The sequence below is a fragment of the Pelodiscus sinensis genome, chromosome 25 (assembly GCF_052426305.1).
Source record: "Pelodiscus sinensis isolate ZL-2025 chromosome 25, ASM5242630v1, whole genome shotgun sequence".
Taxonomy (NCBI): Eukaryota; Metazoa; Chordata; order Testudines; family Trionychidae; genus Pelodiscus; species Pelodiscus sinensis.
In genome coordinates, this window is record NC_143076.1 from 1758214 (window position 1) to 1783924 (window position 25711).

Below are 25711 nucleotides of genomic sequence, written 5' to 3' on the forward strand. Positions count from 1 at the left end.
GAAGGCTAATTCCAACTTCTGTAGACCTCACTGTATGCAGAAAAATGCCTATTCTGAAATAGCTATTTCAAAATGAGGCGTGTGTACATGCTCCACTTCTGCTATTTCAAAATATCCCCTCCCCATTCTAAGTTATTCAACCTGGGGTTCTAAATCAAGGTAACACGTCTACATTAGGGAAGCCTCCTCGGACTCATTTTGAGGTTTCCCTGCAGTGTAGACGTGCTATTTTCAAATAAACTGTTCCAGAAGAGCTTATTCCAAAATAAACGTGCCTTGTAGACGTAGCCAGAGAGTCCTGAGAGATGAAGCAGCTGGAGGGAAGCCAGGAGAGCAGAGGCCAGTCTGAGACCTGAGTGTCCCAGGTGTCTACCCCAGACCTTCTGTCTAGGTCCCATGGTGTAAGGGGCAGCACTAATGACTCTGAATCCTCCAATCTGAGTTTATATCTCAGTGGGACGGGCTGGGGTGGTTGTTGGGAGGTCCTTGTGCTCCAGGCTTTTTTGTTTCCTTGTCTTGAGGTTCACTAAGGGGGGGTTTTGCTTGTCTGAGGCCCAGTAGAGATTCGTGAGCAGACTTGTGCTCAGGTGACTGATGTCATCACAGCTGCAAGGCAGGTTGCCCATCTGACCCCTGAGCTCAGCCCATGCTGGAGGCAGCCAGAGAGTGTGAGCAGAACAGGGGGCGGGGGAGTTGTATACTTTGGGTTGTATACTCCTGGCTCCCAGCCACATGCCTTGGAACAAAGACCAATGGTCCCTGCACAAAGTGCATTGTGGGAATGAGAGTTGGGGCAGCAGGAAAGGGGCCGGCCCCTCAGCACCAGCGAACAGGTGGGAGAAGATGGGAGTGAATCCTGCTACCTCTCACGTGCAAAGGGAGCACTAACCCACGTGCAACTCATCTCTAGCAGCTTTGTGCCCCACTAGGGTGGGTTATTTCAGAGACCAGGGAGGATGAGAGAGGGGGTCTCTGGATGCACGGAGCCCCCTGGCTCTGCCTGTGAAAAGAAAGAACAAGAGCACAAGCAGAAACTTCAATTCCACTTTGTGCTTCTGGAACCATAAGTAGAACAGTTTTAGGATTGCTTTCAAGGAGGGCACCATGGCTTAGTTGGCTAAAGTGCCTGCCTAGTAAACAGGAGATCCTGGGTTTGATTCCCAGTGGTGCCTTGTTGCCATGTCAATGGGTCTTTTTTTCCCATCATTCTTCAACATGGATCTGGAGTTGATTTTACCTTCATTTGAGCTTGGTGGTGCCCTTACAGTGGAAGTAGGATAGTAGCAAACAGCAGGAGGTGCCCTAGGGGTTTGGTTTAGTGAGGCTTAGCTAGACTTGCTAAATCAAGTTCTGGAAGATGGATTGCAGCCAGGATCTCCACCTGAGTGAAGACATAGCCTAATGGTGCAATTAGTAAGATGCCGACACTAACAGCCCCACTGCTGGTGACTCGCAGAGGCTACATCTACACTAGAAGTTTGCTCTGTAAAAAATATGTTAATGAGGGACGCAATTGCATGAGTCATGATATCATTTGCATATTTTCTGCCAATGGGATTGCTGTGCAAAAACAAGCAGTGTGAACATTTTTTCACAAATTCCCCTTTTCCCACAAGATTCTTATGCTCCCAAAAAGAGGTATCCTGATCTTGCAGAAAAAGGGGGTTTTGCACAAAAAGAAAACTTCCATACTACTTGTTTTGCACAACAACCCCAGCGCAAAACCAGTTTGTCAGAAAATATGCAAATGAGATCATGACTCATGTAAAAGAGACCCTCATTAGCAGGGCTCAGCAAATAATGTAATCTACTCACCCATGAATGTAAATAATTACATCCTGGAAGAGCTGGAGCAGAGCGATCTGCACATGCGCAGAACGATCTGCGTGTGCGCTGAGCGCAGAACCATTGCAAACCACGTGCCTGGCGAGCAGAGCTCCCCGCTGCTTGGCAAGCCCTGCTCATTAGCACATCTTTTGCTGAAAAAACTCACAGTGTAGACACAACCGGAGACTCTGGTGCTGATCATGCAATAGAAGCACATTATGTTTAAACAGCTGCCATGTGAATGTACCTGAAAGTCACAAGGATCAATGATCTGTGTGAAAGGCAGGTGGCCAGTAATTAGAGCCCCATGTATGTTGTGTGCACAAAGGAAGGTAGGAATGTGCACCGAGTAGTCTGATAATGGTGTTTAGTGAAAAGTAATAGGTGTAACGGCGTTGCGCAAGAGGGTTTTTCTTGCGCAAGAAGGGGCAGTGTAGACGCTCCTTCTGGTGCAAGAGTCTCTTTGGAAAAAAATGGTGGCTCATTAGCTATGCAAATGAGGCTCAGTAATATTCCAAACTTAGCTTCATTTGCATATTACTCATGGAAGAAGCTGTGAGTGTAGACATAGCCCAGGTGTCCCTTCTGATGGGACTGGCAGGTTCTTCTCCTGGGTCTCAGAGTTTGGGTACCTTGTTGGCCTAGGAAGGGGTGTGACCAAAATACAGGCCTCGCTGTGAGCAGGATTTGAACCTGCGCAGGGGAACCCTATTGGATTTCTAGTCCAACACCTTAACCACTCAGCCATCACAGCTCTGAGACTTAACAGCTCAGGGAAACTGGTAAATAATTCCAGTGCCCAGGCCTGACGTCACCTGACAGAATTCACACAGCAAACCATTTCAACGGTTGTACAGAGGGGTCCTGGGCGCTCTGGTCTGAGGCTGCCTCGGAGGTGAGTTCTGCTTCCAGGTCTCCCTCCTCCTTCTTGGTCTTCTCCCTTCCTTTCCCTTTTCCTCCTTCTTCCTCTTCTCTTTTCCCCTTTTCCTTCTTCTCCCTGGTCTCCTTCTTGGACCCCAGTTTATAGAGTGAAAATTGAGTCCTGCTTAACCAATTATTTTAGTTTAATGTTACTAACCAAAGCTAACATACTATTATGATTTACCTAACCAATCATACTGCACCACCTTTGTTGATTTCCCCCCAGCAACATTAATGATACAGCAGAGAGAAACAGTTACAAACCAGACAGCGATCACACAGACAAACAATAGGAAAGTGAGGAGAATAATCATAGAATGCCAATTGCACAAACACTGATAAGCAGTTTTTTGCCAGACAAAATGCTGTTAACTAAGTTTTCTCTACCCATCCTGAGATCTGTTTCTTACTTGGTGACAGTGGGTGTCCTTAGGATCCAAGCACCTTCTCACAGCCTAGTGTGACCCTATTGAAATGCCATTTAGATGGAATGTGAGCCCAGGCTTTACAGTTAATTGCTGCCTCTCTGCAGAATGGTAAAGGTTAGATTTGCTGAATAGCTAGAGGCCTTCCAATGGATACATATCGTTACGAAGAACCTTTCCAAGCACGAGATACCAGAACCCACAAGCACAGTCAACACAACTGCAAAGGAACTCAAACCCTGTAGTCTTCCAACCCAACGTCAGATGCTTTATCTTTTAGGCCACACGGTCTTGGCCTGTTTACAAATGGACTTTTTGAAGTGTGTAAGAAGGGAGCGGTCTAGCTAGCCCCCCCCTTTGTTCTACCAAAGCTGGTTGGGTGGGGCGGGGCTGGTTATGGGGAGGCAGAGTCCTGTGCCTGTCTCAGGGCGTCCCAGGGAGGCTCCTTGCAGCCCAGGAGAAGAAGGGGGCTCTGGGTGGAAGGAAACAAGCAAAGCTGGTCCCAGTGGGCATGAGCTGAGGCTCCAGTTCAGCGTAATTGAGTCACTGCTGGCTCATGTAGGTCCCATGGTGTAAGGGGCAGCGCTCAGAGTCTGAATCCTGTGATCTGAGTTCAAAGCTCAGTGGGACTCGCTGGGGCTGGGTTGGTTGCTGCAAAACCCTCTGGCTTTATGAGCTTTGGGCTCCTTATCTACAAGCTCCCCAGAGAGAGAGTTTTGTGTCCAATGCCCCCTGGAGCTCAGTCTGATGCTGTGATCTGCCTGGCTGAGATGGGCTGGGCCCTAAAACTTAACCTGCCTGGAGCTTGCTGCTTACCCTTGTGGTCTCTTGTGTGGTCCCCAGGAGCTGCCAGGCTCTGACTCTTGCCCGCCTGGCGCTAGCAGGTACCCCCCCCAAACAATCTTTTAAATGGGTCTTTCTGGTCCCTCTCAGGGTGTTTTTCTCCTCAGCAGCGCACAAGAGAGAAGCTGTTGCCAGTGGCCCTGCAAGGCAAGATGAGCTTTGCCTGCCCCCCTCAGCCTGACTCGCTACTTGGCCCCATTCCTGCTTCTCTTCCCAGTGGCCAAAAGGGGCTGAGGCTGCTGCTGACAGGGAAGAAGCTGGGAGGCAAGGTGCTGGCAGCAGGAGATTCTGGCTGCCTCTTTGCCCTGGGTCTGCCGGCCACCAGCCACCTTGACCAAACCTCAAACCAGCTGGACTAGTGAGCCCACATCACAGTGAGTCGCTAGTGGCCCTGTCAGAGAAGAGCCATTGGAAGCTTCAAAGACGTCCCTGCAGCTGCCGGAGGTGCCTTTCTTTAAAGGGCCACTGGTAAACTGCCCTTTCATAGGCTGGCTAGCTCAGCTGGTTAGAGCGTGGTGCTAATAACGCCAAGGTGATGGGTTCAAGCCCCATGCTGGCCACAGTGGTGTTTGGTTTGGTGACTTCCCTTCCTTTAGCTGCCTGCTATGGACAGGGAAGCAGAAAAAAGCAAAAATGTGAGCTTTGCAGGAAGCAGGGCAGAGATCTGGTAGGGGGAGGCTCCAGCCTGTACAGCTCCAGTGGCTAAAAGGGCCTTGGCCTGGCTTCCTGTCCCCAAAAGCAGGGCAACTGATGCCCAAATTCCTGCTGCTGCAGTGGCTACCTCAAGGCACCAGCTGGGGGGCAGGCTCTGGAGCCCAAGCCACATGGGGAGACTCAATATGACCGGGAGGCCTGGAGCGTGTGAGCCCTGCACAGAGGCTGCTGCTGGGGGCCTGCTTCAGTGGCCCAGCAGCTCACATTCCCCTGAACCAGCTTCTCCCCCTGGAGCCACCCCCCAGCGCTGCTGAGGCCCCTGATATGAAGCAGTGGGACCATCAGAGGAAGGTGCCAGCCTTAGCCCTTCCTCCCAGCCTCCACCCCCCTCCCAGGGTCTTTCCCCAGCCCCTCCCCGGTTCTACATTCCCCACATAAAAACCAGAGAGTTTGTTCTTTCAAGGGAAAAGTCCTGATTGTGTTACCAGCGGGGGGGAGAGTGGGAAAGGGTGTGTGTTGCGGGGGAGACACAGAGGGCAAAAAATGAGGAGTAAAGTTAGTTGGAACCAAGGGGCTGGGTTTGAGCTACTGCAGAAAAAAGGACTCTGCCCCTGGAGCTGCCCTGTCCTCTCCAGAGCCCTTAGGCTGGCACTGGGGAGGCCTGAGCCCAGGCAGTGCCCAGCCAAGGGGGAGGGAAGGGCTGGGGGATGTTCTGAAAGGCTGCTGGCACCATTAGACCCTTTTTTTATCAGTGAGGGAGAGGTGGGAAAGGGGCCCTGAGTTAACCTCTTGGGTCACAGCTGCTGTAACATGTGGCAAGAAAGTTGACTAAGGCCATGAAAGTTGACTATGGAGTTGTTTGGTAAAAGTTGACAGGGGCTTCCCTGACTGGGAATTGAACCCAGGCCAGAGCAACGAAAGTAGTGGATCCTAACCACTAGACCATCAGGGACACATAAAGCACATCTCCTTGCTCACCTACACTAGCCTTTCACAGGCCATTTAATGTCCACTTCAGGATGCGGGGAGGGTCCATTCTCCCTTGCCCAGAGGGGACAAGAACAGCCAAATAGAACATCAAAGCAGCCAGACTGGGCCATGTCAGTTTGCCAGACCAAATAACTAGCCCCCCCCCCCCCCCCCCCCCGCTCTGGAGTCTCTGCCTCTCATGGGCCTTCTCATCCTCAGGCTCCGCTTTTTCTCCAGAAAGACCCTGCTCTGCTGCAGCCACCTCCCTCCGGCTGTCGCTGTCACTTCTAGAGCAAAATGCATCCCCTTCATTCTGACTTTGCACACCTGGGATTTTAGCACTCAGAGCTGCACCTGACACCAGCATTGGCTAGTGAGGGGTCTGAACAGCTTCTGCAGAGAGGGCGAGAGAGAGACAGCCACTGTGGAGCATCCTTGCCAACTGTCTCAGAAAGCAGAGGAATGTAAATTCTTTGTCAGGTGGGACAGTGCCAGAGACAGAAATTCACCTTCTAACTGTCCCTTCTTCAACTTTTAGCTCCTGATTAAGCCCCTTTGAAGAAGCCAGATACACAGGAAGGGCTGATCACACCCCTCTGCAAATCAGCTTTCCATGGGTATCGGTAGCTGGCTCCAAGTCATGGGCCTTGACATCTCGTCTCCCTCCTGAAACCAGGGAAGTGTCTATCACCACTGCAGCCTCCTGAGGCTCTATGGCCCTGTCTGTACAGCAGGGACAGCAACACTCACAGCCCCACAGGAGGGCCCCTGGCCTAGCAATGTGGCCCCCTGAGCAGCCTCTGATGTTCCCTGCTTGAGTCCCAGAACCAGCCCTGAGTGACAGGGGCAGGGAGAGCAGCTCACACATGCCAAGGGGCTGGCCAGGGGCAGGACATGAGCCTACAAGGCAGCAGTGACATCACAAGAAACTTTTGCAGAACCTCAGCTCATTGGTTGGGAGGCAGTGACCTCACAGAGGGACCATGGCAACAGCCAGGTGGGACATCTCAGAGACCCCCATGGCCTGGCTGCCTGGAATCTCCTTTGTGAGGTTTCCCCTTGAGGGCAGAAGGGATTGAGGGTCCCAGCTGGGAGTGTCTCTGTGGAGATTTCCCCTTTCCCCAGGCTGCAGTGGGAGGGGCTGGGGCAGGCAGGGGTACAGGAGGGACTGGCACTGTACTGAAGAGAAATCTGGGAGAGGCAAGAGAGAAAGCTGCTAACACCCGATGAGGATGGGATTTGAACCCATGCATGCAGAGCACAATGGATTAGCAGTCCATCACCTTAACCACTCGGCCATCTCACCTGAGCTGGGGAGGTTAGTTTCAAACTACCCAAAGCCAGCACGGCCAGGAACCTTTGTGCCACTCGCAGGCTGGCCGGGGACACCCAGGGCTGGAAGCTTTTGTTTTTTCACAATGTTCCCTGGGCTGTTGTACAAAGCTCAGTGCTGGTAACAAACCCAAACACCCCTTGGTTACATCTACCCTGCAGGCTTCTTACACAAGAACTGTTTTGTGCAGGAGTTCTTGTGCAAAACATCTTGTGCAAGAGCACGTTCATAGTGCCATGTGCTTTTGGGCAAGAATGTCCGTGGCAGTGTGCACGCTCTCTTGTGCTGGAAAGCTCTGATGGCCATTTTAGCCATAGGGGTTTCTTGCATGAAAAAAACCCTGTTGCCCATTCATACTACCTTCTTGTGCAAGAGCTCTTGCACAAGAGGGCTTATTCCTCATGGGGAGAGGGTGAGATGCCTCCTATGCCCACTCCCTCCAAGAGTGGGAGGTGAGCTCTGAAAATCACGCCTGAGCTCTTATCTGCCCTGAGGAAGGGCAGCAACTGGGAGTGAGGTACAGAGAAAGTTTGGGCATGTGAATGGGACACGTACATTGCTGGACTTATTGCTGGCAAAGGACACTGCTCAAGCCACTTGAGCCGAGACTTATTTGTGGGTTGGTTCTGAACCCCAGGCGAATGCCACGTTACTTCTCACCCTCTTTCATTAAGAGTTTCTTTTCTACATTCAGACTCTGTGCTGGCAAGTGGGGAAGCATCACCTCCCTGAGGTACTCAGACGGGGGGGTGGATTTCCCAGGCTGCTGGGTGGGGGCTCAAGCCACTTTTGCGTGAGATGAAAGAAGAGAAACCCCCTAGACATCGAACCCAGCCCTGGCTGCTGCCAGCACTAGCTAGCAGAAGAGATACACTAGCAGGGGGAGTGACCAAAGCAAAGGCCTCGCTATGGGCAGGCTTAGAACTTTTTCAGGGAAACCCTATTGGATTTCTAGTCCAACACCATGACCACTTGGCCACCACAGATGTGAAGACAGCAAAGCCCCAGGGCCAGGGGAACTGGCAGATAATCCCAATGCCCAGGCCTGATGTCACCTGCTACACAAAATTCACACAGCAAACTGGGCTCTTAGAACAGGGGAAGTTTGGGGGCCCGTTGCTGGGCCGTGGGGTGAAGCATCAAACCAGCCCCCTCCTGTGGGGCCTGTGAGTGTTGCTGAATGTTTGCCCCTGGAAATGGGAAACAAAAGGTCTGGTAGCCACACGGAGACCCTGCTGGGCTGAAGTCCCAACGACTCCACTTTGTCTTTGCCTGTGGGCTTGTCTGTCTGCAGCCTGGAAACCTCCTGGCTCCTCAGGCCACTGGTCTGGATGGAGCGTTACAGAAGTCGGAATAATGGAATCGCTGTGTTGACGCTCCCATTGTCATTGCAGTGTAATGGCCGTTATGCCCAAGGAACGCTGCTGTGTAGATGCAGCCTCAGAGAAATGCTGAGCAAGGGCTCCTGCAATGCCAGGGGAGCCATTGAAATGAGGTCACTTCTCTAGATATAAAAAGGAAGAGATGACAAGAGTGGGATTTGAACCCACGCCTCCATTCAGAGACCAGAACACCCAAACTGAGGGAAAGACAGAACCTTGAGTCTGGCGCCTTAGACCACTCGGCCATTCTGACAACTGTGCAAAAGTATTCAACCAAAGTTTTCTTACATGTGTGAGTTGCTCGGGGAGGCAAAGGGAGCACCTCTCTTTCCCCACCTAACAGCCGCTCTACAGCACAGCTGGGTTTATCCCCACTCACCCTCACCTACCGTTGTGAGGTGTTTTACAGGGAGCTGACAGGAAACAGAAGAGGGTAAACCGCTGGCTGGTAGAACCTAGGCCTGGGATTGTCCTGTGCCAGGGAGTCTGTGTCAGTGCCCTTAGGGATCCTGAGCAGGGTTGGTACTTGGGGTGGGGCCGGGGGCTGTTCTGAAAGGCTGCAGGCGCCGTTAGACCCTTTTGTCCTTCCCTGTCTCACCCCAGCGCTGAGCAACACTCAGTGTCGGTCTGAGCATCCGTCCTGCTCTGGGACGTGTCTCTGTGGCAGGAACCTGCCCAGGCGGCTCTCGCAGGGAGGCCCCTCCCTGGCAGCACCGAGCAGTGAGAGCTGAGTGAAGGGGGAGGCAGGACCAGGGGGAGAAGGCTCCATGACTGTGTGAGAGGGAGGCTCTGCCCTGGCCAGTGGGGAATCGTTGCCTCTCTGAGGGGCCCAGGCCTGGTGGGTCATTTCCCCAGGTTACTGAGTGGGGGCTGGAGCCAGTTCTGGGTTGTCTCCTTCAACAACCAAACTGAACCAATGGATCTTGTGCCGACCTGACACTGCGCTGGGCTCGTGCTGTGTGTGCCACAGAGCTTCCTGCAGGGCTGCCCACATGGGAGAGGGGAGGGGCAGTTTGAGTCACCAGCTCTGCCCCTTCTGAAGGGCTTGTGAAAATGGCAGGTGCTGTCTTGGCAGTGAGGGAGAGGTGGGAAAGGGGCCCTGAGTGAACCTCTTGGGTCACAGCTGCTGTAACAATGAGGTAAGATAAATGACTTGGCAGATGTCAGGTGAAAACTGAGGCTGGTTTCCCTGACTGAGAATTGAACCCAGGCCTCAGCAGTGAAAAGGCTGAATCCTAACCACTAGACCATCAGGGAGACACAAACAAGGTTTTCCTTACCTACACTAGCCTTTCACAGGCCACTTTCTGTCCCCTTCAGGACATGGGTCCATTTTCCATTGCCCAGAGGGGACAAGAACAGAAACCAAACAGAACATCAAAGCAGCCAGACTGGGCCATGCCAGTTGCCCAACTAGCCCAGGATCCTGTCTCACAACAGCAGCCAATTTCATTGTCCCGAGGGAATCCTCAGGACAGACAGTTATTAAGTGATCCCTCCCGTCACCCATTCCCAGCTCCTGGAATACACCAACTAGGGACACCTGCCCTGTCCATCCTGGTGAAATGCCATTCATTGTGGCCACCAGGTCTTCCAAAGTTGAGTAGCTCTGCATTAAGGGTTCTTATTAATGTCAAGAACCTCAAACAATGTAAAGCCAGATTGTGATGGAACTGGAAAGGAAAATATTTCCACTAGAAGGAAATTTTCCAAGGGGGCACTTGTATTTGAACCAAGGACCACTTGATCTGCAGTAAAACACTCTACCACTGAGCTACACCCCCACAGAAATTGGCATCTGCAGCTAATGTTGGGAACTGGACGAGGAACAAGAGACAAGAGGCTTTTGTGTAACTCACATCCCAGGTGCCACCCTTGGGCTTGGTCTCCACACTGAGCAGGTGGGTAGCAGGGGTCTGATGCTGTCACAGCTGCAAGGCAAGTCACCCACCTGGCCCCTCAGCTCCATGTGGGCAGCAGCCAGACAGTGTGAGTGGAACAGAGGGTCGTGGGGGGCGGGGATTTGTATATTTTAGGAAGGGTCCTGAGTCCTGGCTCCCAGCCACGCACCTTGGCAGAAAGACCAGCGGCCCCTGCACAAAGCGCATTGTGGGAATAAGAGTTGGGGCAGCAGGAAAGGGGCCGGCCCCTCAGCACCAGCGAGCCGGTGGGAGAAGATGGGAGTGAATCCTGCTACCTCTCATGCGCAAAGGCAGCACTTTTCCAATGGAGCTAATTCTGCCCCACCTGCAACCTGTCTCCAGTGCTCCTGCCACTGTCTGGCCCAGGAGGGCTGGTGTCCAGCAGCTCTCTGCCCCAACGTGGCTGGTTTGGGGGAAAGCAAGTAGGAAGTGGGGGCCGGGGCGGGGGGCTGAGGGGGGGGGCTACTGGAGCCACTTAGCCCCCGGCTGGCTCTGCTGGTAAAAGAAAAATTGGAAATTTCTACCCCCATTGAAGAATGTGGGCATTGATCCCACTACCTCTCACATGCGAAGCGAGCACTCTACCACTTGAGCTAATTCCCCTGTTTCATGAATAATGGTCTTCTTGGAAGCTCTTCCCTTCTCCACAGAGACGTCGGCCTTCTAGGTCAGTTAGTCCTGGGAAAGGAGAAGGCTCCGAAAAGGCCACAAGGGCAGATCTCAAGGAGACTCCCTGCAGCAAAGCCATGGGGGGGCTCTGAGATGGCCCCTGCCCTGCAGCCTGTCCCACCTGGCCACTGTCATGGACTCTCTGTGAGGTCATCACCTCCCAACCTCCTTTAGCCAATAAGCAGAGGGGCTGCAAAAGGCCCTTGTGATGTCACTGCCACACCCACCGCTGCCCTCCAGGGCTAATGTCCTGCCCCAGGCAGCCCCTTTGCATGGCTGAGCTGCTCCCAGGGTGAAAGTGACACATTTCTTACAGGGCCTGTTCTATTGGGCACCACCCCTTGGGCTGGGCAGGAGGGAGGGGGAGGCTCAAGGCAGGAAGTTGGGGGAGGGGTTGTGATAGGACAGTACCTGTAAGAATTAAAATGTGGAGTGTGGGAGGCTCATGGCAGGGATTTGGGGAGTGTGTGACGGGGGGGCTCAGGGCAGGGGTGAGGATGTGGGAGGGTAGAGAAGTCAGGGCACAGGATCTGGGATATGGGGGAGGCTTGGGGCTGGGACTGTGTGTGTGTGTCGAGGGGATCCCTCTGCTCTGTGCTCCCTGAGGCCCTTTAACACACATGGACTGACCTGGGCGCAGGCCAATGAGGGGGGTTTCAGTGAAGCTACATGTAAATGGATCCCTCTAGAAATCCCTGCCAGCCACACGCACAGGGGGAGGGACTTTAGCCAAGGAAGCAGAAGCAGCCACTCTGAGGGAGGTTTAGAAGCAAAGATGGGCTGCTGCCAGGATGGATGAGGGGATGTCACAGGGCACGAGCATGACAAGGGGAGCAGAGAGGGCCCTGCTGCACCGAGAGACATGCCAAAGCCTAGGATTGAGCCAGGGACCTTTAAATGTTTCATCTAAGGCTCCGCACACTGAGCTGCCAACAAACCCGTCTGGCTCATTATTAACTGTCCAGGATGTTTGGCAGCCGTGTCACAGCCTGAGTGTTGCTCAGCACTAGTAGGAGACAGGGAGGGACAAACTGGTCCTTTCAGAACAACCCCCAGCCCTAACCCCAAGGACCAGCCCTTCCCTCCATCCTTACTGGGGTCTTCTGGGAATTGCCTGGATGCCAGCCCACCCCAGTGTCAGCCTAAGGATTGACTGGTCTGTAAAAGTGACTCTGGTAGGACTTAAACCCACAACCTTTGAATGTCTTGCTGGACTCACATTAACCACTACAGCTTAGAAGTCCAACATGCTTTCCATTGCACCCCAGAGCCTCATGGGCTGGTGAGTTGGATATCTCCACTCTCTGCTTTGCAGCATGGCAATTGCTGGAGGGTCTGTCTCTTTTGGGAGAGGAGGTAGGAAGAGGGAGGGGGCCACTGAAATTAAAGGATAAAGCTGTAATTGGAGAATGTGGGCATCGATCCCACTGCCTCTCACAGGCTAAGCAAGCGCTCTACCACTTGAGCTAATTCCCCTGCCTGCAAAAGGCTTTGCTGCCTTACCCACCTTGTTCCAGAGCCCACAACATCCCTGCGAGTGCTACTTGTGAGACTCACACCTGTGGGTCGGCTAGCTCGGAGGTTTAGGACGTGGTGCTCATATCACACTGACGCGTCTTAAGAGCAAGCCCCTTATTTCAAGCTATAACAGGCTCGCTATTCCGACGTCCCTGCATGCGGATTTATTTCGAAGTGCTGTGTAGCCAGCCCCAAATTACAAAATAAGCTATTTCAAAATACAGGCAGTCCCCGAGTTACGCGGATCCGACTTATGTCGGATCCGCAGTTACAAACGGGGCCCTTCCTCTCCCTGGTCTCCAGGGAGAGGAAGCAAAGCGGCGGAACACGCGGCCAGCTGACAGCCCAGCAGATGCAGAGCAGAGCAAAGCAGATGCGTCTGGGCTGTCAGCTGGCCGCGTGTTCCGCGGCTTTGCTTTGCTCTGCTCTGCTCCCCCTCCCTCCGGTCTGCAGACCAGGGGGACGAGGAGCAAAGCAGAGCAAAGCCACGGAGCCCAAGGGCAGCAGGATAGCCAGGATGTGCTTCTCATCCTCAGGCTCCGCTTTGTCTCCAGACAGACCCTGCTCTGCTACAGCCTCCTCCCTCTGTCTGTCACTCCTGGGCCTTCTGGAGCAAAATGTTCCCCTTCATTCTGATTTTGGATACCTGGGCTTTTAGCACTCACACCAGCATTGGCTCGTGAGGGGCCTGAACAGGTTTTGTGGAGCAAGGGAGAGAGCCACTTGGGAGCATCCTTACCAGCTGTCTCAGAGAGCAGAAGAAGGTAAGCTCTTTGGCAGTGAGAGAAAACTGTCACCCCAGGTGGGACTTGAACCCACAATCCCTAGCTTAGGAGGCCAGTGCCTTATCCATTAGGCCACTGGGGCACACAGAAGGCACCCCCAGAGACAGAAATTCACCCTTCTAAATGGCCCTTTTTCAACTTTTTGCTCTTGATGAAACCCCTTTGAAGAAGCCAGATACACAGGAAGGGCTGATCACACCCCTCTGAAAATCAGCTTTCCATGGGTATCTGTAGCTGGCTCCGAGTCATGGGCCTTGACGTCTCGTCTCCCTCCCGAAACCAGGGAAGTGTCTCATCAGGGAGCCGCGCTGGTGCTCACACTGCTCCTGGGGAAGGGAATGGGTCCCACAGTGGCTGGGGCTGGGTGGGGAATGGCTGGTTGTTACTGAAGGGGAAGGATAAAACACAGCTATATTGCCGAGGGCGCGGGAGGCCGGCCTGGTGACGCCCTGGGGGAGCTCTGCAATGTGACCCTGGCTCCCAAGGCAGCAAGTGCAGAATCTCCCTCGGCAAGCGCAAGAGGCTCCGAGTGGCCTGGTCTGAATCGGGCTGGACGGCCCCACTGCTGGAGTGTCTGAGCCAGACACTAGAGTTACAGGCACATCTCTTGTACCCAGAGAGGTCCTGTCACAAGCTCCCTGCCACTCCCATCATGCAACAGGGGCAGGTCCAGCCTGTTCTGTGAAAGCTGCTCTGGAAATCAGAGAGCAGCTAAGAGCGACTGCAGTGGGATTCAAACCCAGAACTGTTGAATGATTGGCCTAACGCACACCAAGCACCACTGCTTAGACACCCAACATGCTTTCTGCTATGCCACGGAGCCCCAAAGTTGTGGGCTCTGGAACAAGGTGAGTGGGGCAAGCAAGTCTTTTGCAAGCAGCAGAATTAGCTCAAGTGGTAGAGTGCTTGCTTAGTATATGAGTGGCAGTGGGGTTGATACCCATGTTCTCCAAATGCAGCTCAGTTCTTATGCCTTATTTTAAGTGTTAGGGTCTCAGTGGCCCCCTCCCTCTTCCTACCTGCTTTCCCAAAAGAGACAGACCTGGCTCCCCTTTCTTTTCCCCCAGCAATTGCCATGTTGCAAAGCAGACAGTGGTGATATCCAGCTCCACAAGGCATCAGGCTCTGTGGTGCAATGGAAAGCATGTTGGACTTTTAAGCTGTAGTGAATAATATGAGCCTAGCTAGTTATTCAAAAGTTGTGGGTTCAAGTTCCATGAGTGTCACTTTAGCTCATTTCCAGGGCACCTTTTACAGGCCAGGCAATCCTTAGGCTGACATGGGGGTGGGCTTGAGTCCAGATAGTTCCCAGCAGACCCCAGTGAGGGTGGAGGGAAGGGCTGGTCCTTGGGGTTGGGACTGGGGGTGGTTCTGAAAGGCTGCGGGTGCCGTTAGACCATTTTGTCCTTCCCTGTCTCCTACTAGTGCTGAGCAACACTCAGGCTGTGTCTGCCCTACACTGCTCTTCTGGGAAACCTACGCACATTTCAAAACCCAATTTGTGCAGCTTTTTCTTCTGCTTTTTTTGGAAGAGGCTTTTCTGACATTTGGCCTGTTACACTGGGCAAGTCACACAAGGGAGGCAGCAGGCAGAGCCGGCCCAATGCACCAGCCTCCCAGGGCAGGGGAGGCCAAGGCACAAGCCTCCAGCAGCTGCCTGCCCTGATTCATCTCCCTTCCCCAGGCTGGCACCAAGGGGCATTCTCAGCTGATGTCACCCCACTCTGTCACGTGGGAGTTGGGCTCATCAACAGGTTGGTCAGCAGCAGCTGCACGTACCTGGGCACCCAGGGGAGCAGCAATAAGAGCAGAACCTGTGTTTCAAATCAGGGACCTTTTGCATGTTAGGCAACTGTGATAACCACAGAAACAGAAACACTCTTTGGCTCTGGTGGAACTTGGCTGACTATTCTGTTCCTGGCTCTGTCTAACACCCTGCTCTGCAGGGGAGGGGAATGCACCTTGTGAACACTCCACCTCTTGTTCTCAGGGAAGCCACTAACCCGAGCTGCCAGCTCCTCATTTCCTCACCAGCCCCTTGAGATTTGTAGCTCAAAGCTGGAGCTGCTGTGGCAGGAGGTGAAGCTACAGAAGCTGACAGGGATAATCAGCAGGCAGAGGGTTATTTTTTCTCCTCCCTGGGCTGATGTGGCTAGAACTGAGGAGAAGAAAATCCTCTTCCCTTCTCCTCAGAAGATGGAAATTGCAGTTGGTTCTCCTCAAGCTGGACCCCAGGACTAGACTTTTTTTTTTTTTTTTTTCCTAAAGCCCTGGTGAAAGCTGAGAGCCAATTGCTTGCAGACTGAGAATGTGAGTTGAAGAAGAGCATCGCCCAGCATGGGGCTTGAACTCATGACCCTGAGATTAAGAGTGTCACACTCTACCAACTGAGCTAGCAAGGATGTATGCAATAAACCTTCTCACACCCCCATCACAGCATAGAACAAGCCAAGTGTTCTCAAGTGCCTGACTCAAGGCTCTTTCTTGCCCCTAATGTGGGGTTCTGGTCTTTGAGGAGGTTTAAGCTCAAATCCCCCTCCTGACACACCCACTTCTTTCCCCACAAGGAACGGCCCCATTTCCATCTCTCCTGTGACAGGAGAAGGGGCCGGTTTCAGGATTTCTTTTAGTGCAGCAGCAAGGGGAGATGGAGGGAATTCAAGTCCCTTTGCAAGCTTTGTTCTTCTGGCACCAAGTGTGACAGGAGGGGTGTGAGCTGGGGAGCCTGCCCCCCAGAAGGGGCATTTGGTTGCACCCAGGGGCAGCAAGAATTCAGGCCCTCAGGCCAATGTTTGGGGACGTGTGAGCCCTTCCATGAGCATTTTCTCCTCCCACTGGGGAAGGCAGCTGGGCAGGACCAGCCTGCAGCCCACGTCCCTTTCAGCCCCAGGTGCAGGACGTAACAGAGAGGGGAGGAAAGTCCATGGCCAGAGCCTCCTCCCAGCAGTCTGGCCCTGCGCAGAGTCTGTGCATGATGGAGCCTCTCCCAGCAGGATTCTGACCTGTTCTCTGCAAAATGCTCAGCCTGTTTCATTTACTGCAGGAACGAGTGGGATCCATGCGCCCTGTTCCCCAGTGACAAGTGTGTGTCCTCTTGTCCCCTTTCCATAGACACAGTAGGCCAGGGGGCTAAGCACAGTAGGCCAGGGGGCTAACACCCTTCCTGTTTGACCTCCTATGAAGTTGTGGTGAAAAGCGACTGGGCCCCAGCCCTCCTGGGCCTGGCCGTGGCAGAAGCACTGACTGGAGACAAGTTGCAGGTGGAGCAGAATTAGCTTAACTGGAAAAGTGTAGCTGGCCCAGGGATCTGGACCAAGAGCTGTCCTCGTGTTTTTTGCTGTAAAACGTTGCTTCTTGGCTGTTTGGCTAAGACTGAGTGATTCCTGCGTCTCAGAGAGGATAAAAAGCAGTGAGAGGGAGACCTTGGCTGCAGGATCCACTTGTGCCCATTTTCCGAGAGCAAAGTAGAACCTTGCTGCTTCCTCCCCACATCGCATTGGCTGGGAATTAAAGCCAGATCAACTTGTTGGAAAGCAGCTATGTTCACCACTACATGACCAATGCATGCGGCTGCAGCTTGTGGGAAAATTAGGGAGGTGGGAAAGTGGCTGCTCTGCATCACCCGGGGATCCGGCCCAAGAGCTGTCCTCATGTTTTTTGCCGTAAAGCGTTGCTTCTTGGCCATTTGGCTAAGCCTGAGCATTTCCTGCCTCTCAGAGAGCCATGTCACAGGCACAAGCCCCCTCTGGCCCTCCAGGAACACGTCCCAGGACCAAGAAAAGAGCAGCAAACGCCAGGCACTGTCAAGGTCTGGGCCACAGATAAAGTCCCTCTTGGAGCTGTGGTCGAAGGAGGAGTCTCTGCAGGCCCTGAAGTGCAGGTGGTGGAATGCGGACATTTATGGCCCAGTGGCTGATGGCCATATGTGCGAGGTACCACCTGCTCCTGCAGACAGTGCTGCCAGGGGCTAAGTTCCCAAAACTGGGCTGAACCATACAACCACTGCTGGGTGTAACGCAGTGGTAGTGTTTGAGTGCCGATTGTAGAGGTCCTTGGTCCAATGTCAAGTGCCCCCTTAATAAGCTGATTATCCTAAGTGAAACATTTGCACCTCCAGGTGTGTCAGTCATGGATTTCTATTGCACAGGGATTCTTAAAATGTCAGCAAACCCCTCATGTGTTCTTGTGCCAATGCACATAAACCAGGCAGACGGGTCCCTCAACTGAAACAAGTTCAAACCTGCTGGGTGTCTGGTTTCTATTCCCATCAGTTGAGCAAGGCTGAGATCTGAACGCCCATTGGCTGTTCTGTACAGAAGAACAAGAACCACGTCCAGCTGGAGAGGAATTGCTGTGATCAATCTTCTGGAACTTGATTCAGCCAGTCTAACTAAGGGTACGTCTAGACTACCGCGTTTTGTCGACGGAAGTTTTGTCGACAGATACTGTCGACAAAACTTCCGTTGACAAAGAGCGTCCAGACACATTGAGTTCTGTCGACAAAGCAAGCTGCTTTGTCGACAGAACTCCGTAGTCTGGACGCAGTGTTATAGGCAATAACACCTTCTGTCGACAGAGTTCTGTCAACAGAAGGTGTTATGCCTCGTAAAATGAGGTATACCAGCGTCGACAAAACTGCTGAGTTCTGTCAACGTTATGTCGACAGAACTCAGCGGTAGTGTAGACGCTGGTATAGTTTTGTTGACAAAAGTCTACTTTTGTCGACAAAACTAGGTAGTCTAGACACACCCTAAGACCCACTAAATCAAACCCGGAGGGCACTCCCACCAGCATCCTTCACTTCTGCTCTTTGCTCCCTTTGGCTTCCTGCTGTGGGGACATGGCCAAGCTCAGCTGAAGGAAGCCGACTCCAGGTACATATTGAGGATGGTAGGAAAAGCAGGCACATTGGTCAGGCACCGCTGGTTTCAAACACACTCAGCCTCACCTACAGCTGGGAGGCAGTTTGCAGTGAGCTGAAAAGAAACTGGCTGTCAGAACCAAGGCTCAGGATATTTCTGGTTCCAGATGTGCAAACAGCTGGCAGCCAAGCTTGTTGCCATTGTTAGGAGTGTGATCAAAACACAGGCCTTACTGTGAGCAGGATTCATGCCTGCACAATGAAACACTTTTGGATTTCTAAGCCAACTGCTTAACCACTTGGCCATCATTACTACGGGAAAGCTTCACTTATATTTATCTGTGAACAAAAAAATTGTTACTTGATCTTTGGCCAACTCAGATGGCTACAAGGCAAAGGAATTCTCTCTTAATTCTGTGCCCTCAGGAAGGGACCAACCTAAAGGAGGCCGGGCCCCCACCTGGGGTCTCCAACCCAAACTGTGAGACCCAAGGGCTTACAATCCAGACGATTAGTGTTTGCTGCACTTTTCCCTCCCCTGAGCAACGCTAAATCTCAAGGCCAACTCCACAGTCCCAGCGGCTGGGGGAGATGAGCATGTTAGAGCCTCTGCCCACTGAGCTGTAGCCTTCTGTGCCTAGGGAGCCAGACACCGCCAGGGGAAATGGGGATTGGCTGCACTTTGGGAGTCAAAGGTGTTGTCTGGGACCATAGAATAGATCAGTTTTAGGTGCTGTCCTGTAGAAGGCACCATGGCTTAGCTGGCTAAAGTATCTGTTTTGTAAACAGAGGATCCTGGGTTCAACTCCCAGTGGTGCCTTGCTGTGGCCTTCACTCACATTTTCCTATGTCCTCTTGGGACACAGAAGAGGCCTCCCCAGGCCACGCATGGAACTGCTGATTCAGGAAAAGGCTGATTTGAGAGGCTTGTTAGGGAGAAGGAAACCAGAGACCTGGAGCGGGTGCAGAGGTGACTGGCACTGGCCAGGCAGGGCTCTGACTCCCACTGTAAGTCCCTGGGTACCCCACACTGGCCAGTGAGTCCTGCTCCATGGTCGTCCCAGTGCTCTGTCTGTGAGAGACACGCCTGTAACTCCCTGCTGGGAGCGTGGACCCTGCCCTGCCTGGTGGGAGAGGGGACAAACACAGGCCGGTTGACAGGGGCTCTGACACTCCAGCATTGGGGTTGTCCAGCCTGTCAGCCGGATTCAGACCAGGCCGGTCGGAGCCTCTCGCGCTCACCAAGGGGAATTCTGCACTTGCTGCCTTGGGAGCCAGGGTCACATTGCAGAGCTCCCCCAGGGCTGTCTCACAATGTCTCCTGCCCTCGGCAACGTGGCTGCATTTTATCCTTCCCCTTCAGTGACAACTGCCCATTCCCCGCCAGCCCCAGATCCTGTGGGACCCGCTCCCTTCCCCACGAGCAGTGAGCGCCAGTGTGGCTCCCTGCTGAGGCTGCGGCTGTGGGAACAAGCCCCTGGCTTTGGGAGGGAGACGAGATGTCAAGGTGTTGAGTTTCACCCATGGCTAGTGTGGGGGTGACTCACACTCTCGGGGCAGTTGGAGGTGCCTCCTGAGAGCTGGTTTTCAGAGGGGTGTGATCAGCCCTTCCTGTGTTTCTGGCTCCTTCCAAGGGCTTGAATCTGGCACCTAAAATTGAGGAATGTGCATTTGAAAGAGCGAATTTCTGTCTCTTTCTCATCCTTGGTGTCCCCCAGTAGCCTAATGGAAAAAGCAGTGGGTTCAAGTCCTATTTGGCTTGACAGTTTTGATGTTTCCCTGTAGATGTAGAGTCTATTTGGCTTCCTCTTTGCCATATTATCTGTGAGATGTTTCAACACTGGGCAAGTGTCCTCAGGAATTCCCATTTTCCCCGGGCCAGGACCCCTCAGGAGCAGACAGTGACACTGGTGTTAGACGCAGACAGGAGGAGAGTGTTTGCTAAAAGCTGAGGTGTGCACAGTGAGGTCACTTGCAGAGATGCTGACGCTGGCGTCTCTGTCTGCGCCTTGGCACCTGTTACCCATCGGTACCTGCCACGTCTCAACCCCCTGCCAGCACCCAGACAGAAGGCCAGTGCACATGGAGCCAGCGACGGTAGCGAGGGAGGCGGCTGCAGCACAATTCCAGGCCTGGGGCACATTGAACAACTGTTTGAAATATTTTTAAAACAAAAAATATGAAAAACTTTAGGCTCCATCTGCACTGCAGGATTCTTGCTCAAGAACTGTTTTGGGGAAAAGTTTTTGTCCAAGAGCACATCCACACTGCTATTCGCTTCATCCCCAAAACAAGGCGAGATAGCTTAGTTGTTTGAATGTTAGTTTACTAAATCCAGGGTAATGAGCTCAATCCATGAGGTAACCATTTAAAGATCTGGGGCAAATTTGTCAGGGATGGTTCTTGGACCTTCCAGGAGCACAGGGACAGGACTAGCTGACCTCTCAAGGCTCCTTCCAGCTCTATGAGGTGGTTTATCTCCTTATAAAGAGCATGCATGGACAATCTCTTGTGCAAGAAAGCTCTAATGGCTGTTTTAGCCATCTTTTCCAATGGTTTACTGTACATTTTCTTGTGCAAGAATGCACATGCAGGGTAAACACTCCGCTAGTTTTTGCACAAGAACAGCCATTCTTGTGCAAAAAGCCCACAGCAGAGACCATAGACATGCAGTGCAAAAAACCTCACAACAACAAGCCCACCCCAGCATGTTCTATTGAGATTTGAACTCAGATTGCAGAATACAAAGTCGGGAGAGCTGCCCCTTACATCATGGGGCCAACATGGTACAACACGTGTGGGTACCTGGGATACTCAGTTTTCTGGCTGGCCTCTGCACTTCTGGTTTCCCTCTTGCTACTTCATCTCTCTGGCTACAACTACATGGCTCATTTATTTTGGAATAAGCTGGTCTCGAATAGTGATTCCAAAATAGCTTATTTCGAACTAGCACGTCTACACTGCAGGGAAACCTCAGAGTAGTCCGAGGCAGGCTCCCCAGTGTAGACGAGCTTTCTCGATTTAGAGCCCTGGGAAGAATAACTTAGAATGCCCTGGGGAGGGACTAGTTCAAACTAGCAGCAGTGGCGCAGCTACACAGGCCTTATTTCGAAATAGCTAATTTGGAACAGGAGTTATTCTTCGTAGAATGAGGTTTGCAGAAGTCAGAATAAACCGTCTGATACTTCAGAATCATTTCAAAATAATGGAATTGCTGTGTAGACTCTTGCATTGTTATTGTGGAATAACGGCCATTGTTCCAAAAGAACTTTTGTGTGTTGCTTTCTGCTAAGGCCAGGCTGGAGGGAAAAGAATCCCTCCTTCGATCCAGCAACCTAAGGATCACTGGCCAAACACACGCTATAGTCCTCCACTCTGCCAGCTGAGCTATTGAAGGTGCCTGAGCAGTGTAAGTTTGTCCAGGTTGTCCCTTCTGTAAGTCCCAGAACAACTTTTCCTCCAAGTAGATGGCATTGCTGATGAGGGGCAGAGGAGCACAGGGGCTGTCACAGGTACTTCACATGCAGACAGACCCCCTGAGTGAAACCTGAGCTAGATCCATCCATGTCACAGCAAAAGGAAGAAAGTTGGGTTCTTCTCATGTGTCTTCTTTGTTCCAGAGTCTCTAGGGGTGCGGCACCGAAACCTTTTGTGCTGGCCGTAATGTTTTCCTTTATTTAAAATGAAGTTTGATCAACTAACATGAGACAGTTCAAACGCTTAATCATTTAATGATTTAATTGAAACTTTTCTCCCCAGCTGCAGCCCTAGCAAAATGGCTGGGGTGTGATTATGTCATTAGTGGCAAGTGTCCATTAGTAACCAAGAGTCCATGGAAAGGTTTGGGGCGGGCAGGGGCTCAGCAAAGGGGTGGGGTTTTGGGGAAGGGACGGGATAGATCCTGGCTTGCCCTGACATTTAAAAGGTGCCCTTGGGGGCACGTGGCCCCCTGAGCAGCCTCTGATGTTCCCTGTGTGAGCCCCAGAACCAGCCCTGAGTGACGGGGGCAGAGAGGGAGCAGCTCACACATGCCAAGGGGCTGGCCAGGGGCAGGACATGAGCCTGCCAGGCAGCAGTGACATCACAAGGAACTTTTACATGACCTCAGCTCATTCCTCAGCTCATTGGTTGGGAGGCAGTGACCTCACAGAGGGACCAGGGCAACAGCCAGGTGGGACAGGCTGCAGGGCAGGGGCATCTCAGAGACCCCCCTGGCCTGGCTGCCTGGAATCTCCTTTGTGAGGTTTCCCCTTGAGGGCAGAAGGGATTGAGGGTCCCAGCTGGGAGTGTCTCTGGAGATTTCCCCTTTCCCCAGGCTGCAGTGGGAGGGGCTGGCACTGAACTGAAGAGAGATCTGGGAGAAGCAAGAGGAAGGGCTGCAAACATCCGATGAGGATGGGATTTGAACCCATGCATGCAGAGCACAATGGATTAGCAGTCCATTGCCTTAACCACTCGGCTACCTCATCTGAGCTGTTGGGCTTTGTTACCAATTACCCAAAGCCGTCACTTCCAGGAACCTTTGTGCCACTCGCTGGCTGGCCAGGGACACCCAGGGTAGGAAGGTTTTGGCTTTTCACAATGTTCCCTGGGCTGTTGTACAAAACTCAGTGCTCGTAACAAACCCAAACAACCCTTGACTACATCTACGCTGCAGGCTTCTTACACAAGAACTGTTTTGTGCAAGAGTTCCTGCGCAAAATGTCTTGTGCAAGAGCACGTCCACACTGCCATGTGCTTTTGTGCAAGAATGTCCGTGGCAGTGTGCACACTCTCTTGTGCTGGAAAGCTCTGATGGCCATTTTAGCCATAGGGATTTCTTTCACAAAAAAACCCTGTTGCCCATTCATACTACCTTGTTGTGCAAGAGCTCTTGTACAAGAGGGTTGATTCCTCATGGGGAGAGGAATAACTCTTGCCCAAGAAGCCCTTTTCCTTCATTTTGCTGTAATTTACTTGCACAAGAACGCGCGTGCAGTGTAGATGTTCCTCAAGTTTTTGCACAAGAACTGCCATTCTTGAGGAAGAAGCCTGCAGTGTAGACGTAGCCCCTGGGTGCCCAGAGAGGGGCTGTCTAGTCACAGTCTGGCTCGGCGCGCTCTGCAATGGGAAGACGTCCACGGAGCAGGCAGATGGCAGCGGCACACGGCTCTGGTGGGCCCAGCATCCAGAGGAGCGTTTCCGATATGAGTGTTTACTGACAGTGTCCGTCTCTGGTCTGATTTCACAGTGTGGTGAGACACTGGCACCCACAGCAGCATGGATGGGGTGGCTGGAGGGAGTGGCTGGCGGGCGGCCGGTAGGAGCAGCGGCAAGTGGCCAACGGAGAGGGTGAGCCTCATTTGCATATCTAATGAGCCACCGTTGTTGTGGAAGAGGTTCTTGCGCCAGAAGGTGCAGGGGACAATCAGCGGGCGGAGGGTTATTTTTTCTCCCCCCTGGGCTGATGTGGCTAGAACTGAGGAGAAGAAAATCCTCTTCCCTTCTCCTCAGAAGATGAAAATTGCAGTTGGTTCTCTCTCTGGTTCTACTAAAGCTGAACCCCAAGACTAGACTTTTTCTTTTTAAAACCCTGATGAAAACTGAGAGCCAATTGCTCACAGACTGAGAAAGTGAGTTAAGGAAGGGCACCGCCCAGCATGGGGCTTGAACCCATGACCCTGAGATTAAGAGTCTCATGCTCTACCAACTGAGCTAGCCAGGCTCTCTGTGAAGCATTTCCTACTGTCTGGTCACAGCATAACAGGAGCCAAGTGTTCTCCACTGGCTGACTCAAGGCTCTTTCTTGCCCCTAATGTGGGGTTCTGGTCTGTGGAGAGGTTTGAACTCGATCCCCACTCCCAACACACCCACTTCTTTCCCCACAAGGAACAGACCCATTTCCATCTCTCCAGGGACAGGAGAAGGGCTCTGGCCTGTTCTCTGAAAAATGTTTCATTTTCTGCAGGAACAAGTGGGATCCATGCGCCCTGTTCCCCAGTGACAAGTTTGTGTCCTCTTCTCCCCTTTCCACAGACACAGCAGGCCAGGGGGCTATAAGCCTCCAGAGGCTCCTTCCTACTTGGCCTCCCACAAATCTAGGGTGAAAAGCTGCTAGACCCCAGCCCTCCTGGGCCAAGCCATGGCAGAGGTAGCAGGATTCACTCCCATCTTCTCCTGCCTGTGCCCTGGTATCCCCCAGGTGTCCATGTTGTTCACTTACCTGTGGGCTTTGGGCACCTGCCCCCATCAAACCTAGTTTAAAGCCTCCTCACTAGGTTAGCCAGTCTGCACCCAAATACTCTTCCCTTCCTCGACAGGTGAACCCCAGCGCTGCTGAGTAGCCCTTCCTGCAACAGCATCCCATGGGCAAGGAAGCCAAAGCCTCCTGCCCACTGAGCTGTAGCTTTCTGTGCCCAGGGGCTCGATGGCTGGAGGGAAGTGGGGAACGGCTGCACTTTGGGAGTCAAAAGTGTTGTCTGGAAACATAAAGAGCCATTTTAAAGATACTTTGGAGGAGGGCACCATGGCTTAGCTGGCTAAAGCACCTGCCTCATAAACAGGAGATCCTGGGTTCAAGTCCCAGTGGTGCCTTGTTGTAACCTTTGCTCACATTTACTTATGCCCTTCTGCGACACAGAAGAGGCCTCCCCTTGCCACCCATGGAACTGCTGGTTCAGGAAAAGGCTGATTGGGGAGGGGTATTGGGAAGAAGGAAACCACAAACCTGGAGCCCCTGCAGAAGCTGCTGGCACTGGCAAGGCAGGGCTCTGACTGCAATTGCTGAGACAGGAGAGCCAGCACCACACTCCCTTGTGATTCCCTCAGGGGGTCAGGGCCTAGAGAGCCTGAGGGTGTAACCTCTGCAGCTCCTGCAGACATAGAGAGTCAGGGTCTGTGGGCATCAGGTGCTTCTCACTTGTTTCCTTCTTCCAAACACCCCTCCCCAATCAGCCTTTTCCTGAACCAGCAGTTCCATGGGTGGCCAGGGGAGGCCTCTTCTGTGTCCCAGAAGGGCATAAGTAAATGTGAGCAAAGGCTACAATAAGGCACAACTGGGAGTTGAACCCAAGCTCTCCTGTTTATAAGGCAGGTGCTTTAGCTTTAGCCAGCTAAGCCATGGTGCCCTCCTTGAAAGGGGCTTTGAAACTGTTCTACTTTATGGTGCCAGACACCCCCTTCCCATTCCAAAGTGCAGCCGTTCCCCATTCCCCTCCAGCTCTTGCCATGACTCAAGGCCTGCGCAGCCCAAGACATTTGATCCAAAACAGAACTGGATAATTTAATGCAGGGAAGGTCAATCAATGGCATTTAACCAGGATGGACGGGGCAGGTGTCCCTAGCTGGTGTATTCTAGAAGCTGGGAATGGGCGACAGGAGGGATCACTTAACAATTGTCTGTCCTGAGGATTCCCACTGGGCAATGAAATTGGCTGCTGTCATGGCTGCTGTCATTTGGCAACTGGCATGGCCCAGTCTGGCTGTTCTGATGTTCTGTTTGGTTTCTGTTCTTGTCCCCTCTGGGCAATGGAAAATGGAGCCTCGTCCCGAAGGGGACAGAAAGTGGCCTGTGAAAGGCTAGTGTAGTTAAGGAGAGACCCATGTTCCTGTGTCCCTGATGGT

At 52.7% G+C, this 25711-nt stretch overlaps 11 non-coding genes across 11 annotated transcripts; 4 read left to right on the forward strand and 7 right to left on the reverse strand.

Moving 5' to 3' along the window:
- Positions 1 to 1098: 1098 nt before the first annotated feature.
- Positions 1099 to 1172, forward strand: TRNAT-AGU (transfer RNA threonine (anticodon AGU)). The gene has a single exon. It is a non-coding gene; the product is annotated as a tRNA-Thr (tRNA).
- Positions 1173 to 2499: 1327 nt separating this feature from the next.
- Positions 2500 to 2581, reverse strand: TRNAS-AGA (transfer RNA serine (anticodon AGA)). The gene has a single exon. It is a non-coding gene; the product is annotated as a tRNA-Ser (tRNA).
- A 1921-nt stretch (positions 2582 to 4502) lies between these two features.
- TRNAI-AAU (transfer RNA isoleucine (anticodon AAU)) lies at positions 4503 to 4576 on the forward strand. Its single transcript has one exon. It is a non-coding gene; the product is annotated as a tRNA-Ile (tRNA).
- A 2287-nt stretch (positions 4577 to 6863) lies between these two features.
- Positions 6864 to 6945, reverse strand: TRNAS-GCU (transfer RNA serine (anticodon GCU)). Its single transcript has one exon. It is a non-coding gene; the product is annotated as a tRNA-Ser (tRNA).
- A 2594-nt stretch (positions 6946 to 9539) lies between these two features.
- On the reverse strand, positions 9540 to 9611 carry TRNAE-UUC (transfer RNA glutamic acid (anticodon UUC)). Its single transcript has one exon. It is a non-coding gene; the product is annotated as a tRNA-Glu (tRNA).
- Positions 9612 to 10066: 455 nt separating this feature from the next.
- Positions 10067 to 10138, reverse strand: TRNAC-GCA (transfer RNA cysteine (anticodon GCA)). The gene has a single exon. It is a non-coding gene; the product is annotated as a tRNA-Cys (tRNA).
- A 3119-nt stretch (positions 10139 to 13257) lies between these two features.
- TRNAR-CCU (transfer RNA arginine (anticodon CCU)) lies at positions 13258 to 13330 on the reverse strand. Its single transcript has one exon. It is a non-coding gene; the product is annotated as a tRNA-Arg (tRNA).
- A 5525-nt stretch (positions 13331 to 18855) lies between these two features.
- Positions 18856 to 18929, forward strand: TRNAT-UGU (transfer RNA threonine (anticodon UGU)). Its single transcript has one exon. It is a non-coding gene; the product is annotated as a tRNA-Thr (tRNA).
- A 3567-nt stretch (positions 18930 to 22496) lies between these two features.
- Positions 22497 to 22578, reverse strand: TRNAS-GCU (transfer RNA serine (anticodon GCU)). The gene has a single exon. It is a non-coding gene; the product is annotated as a tRNA-Ser (tRNA).
- A 1162-nt stretch (positions 22579 to 23740) lies between these two features.
- TRNAK-CUU (transfer RNA lysine (anticodon CUU)) lies at positions 23741 to 23813 on the reverse strand. Its single transcript has one exon. It is a non-coding gene; the product is annotated as a tRNA-Lys (tRNA).
- A 795-nt stretch (positions 23814 to 24608) lies between these two features.
- On the forward strand, positions 24609 to 24682 carry TRNAM-CAU (transfer RNA methionine (anticodon CAU)). Its single transcript has one exon. It is a non-coding gene; the product is annotated as a tRNA-Met (tRNA).
- The last annotated feature ends 1029 nt before the right edge of the window (positions 24683 to 25711 follow it).